Below are 262 nucleotides of genomic sequence, written 5' to 3'. Positions count from 1 at the left end.
GTGTGGTTGTCTCATTGTGTGTGGTTGTGTGTGTGGTTAAGTATGTGTGGCTGTGTGTGTGTGGCTGTGTGGGTGTGGTGTGCATGTGGTTTTGATGTGGTTGTGTGTGTGGCTGTGTGGGTGTGGTGCGTGTGTGGTTTGGGTGTGGTATGTGTGTGGTTGTGTGTGGTGTGTGTGTGACTGTGTGTGTGGTGTGTGTGTGTGTGGCTGCATGTGTGTGGTTGAGTGTGGTGTGGGTGTGGTTGTGTGTGGGTGTGTGGGT

The sequence above is a fragment of the Bison bison genome, unplaced genomic scaffold, assembly GCF_000754665.1.
Source record: "Bison bison bison isolate TAMUID 2011002044 unplaced genomic scaffold, Bison_UMD1.0 scf7180017864420, whole genome shotgun sequence".
Classification (NCBI taxonomy): Eukaryota; Metazoa; Chordata; class Mammalia; order Artiodactyla; family Bovidae; genus Bison; species Bison bison.
This window is presented reverse-complemented; position numbering follows the sequence as displayed.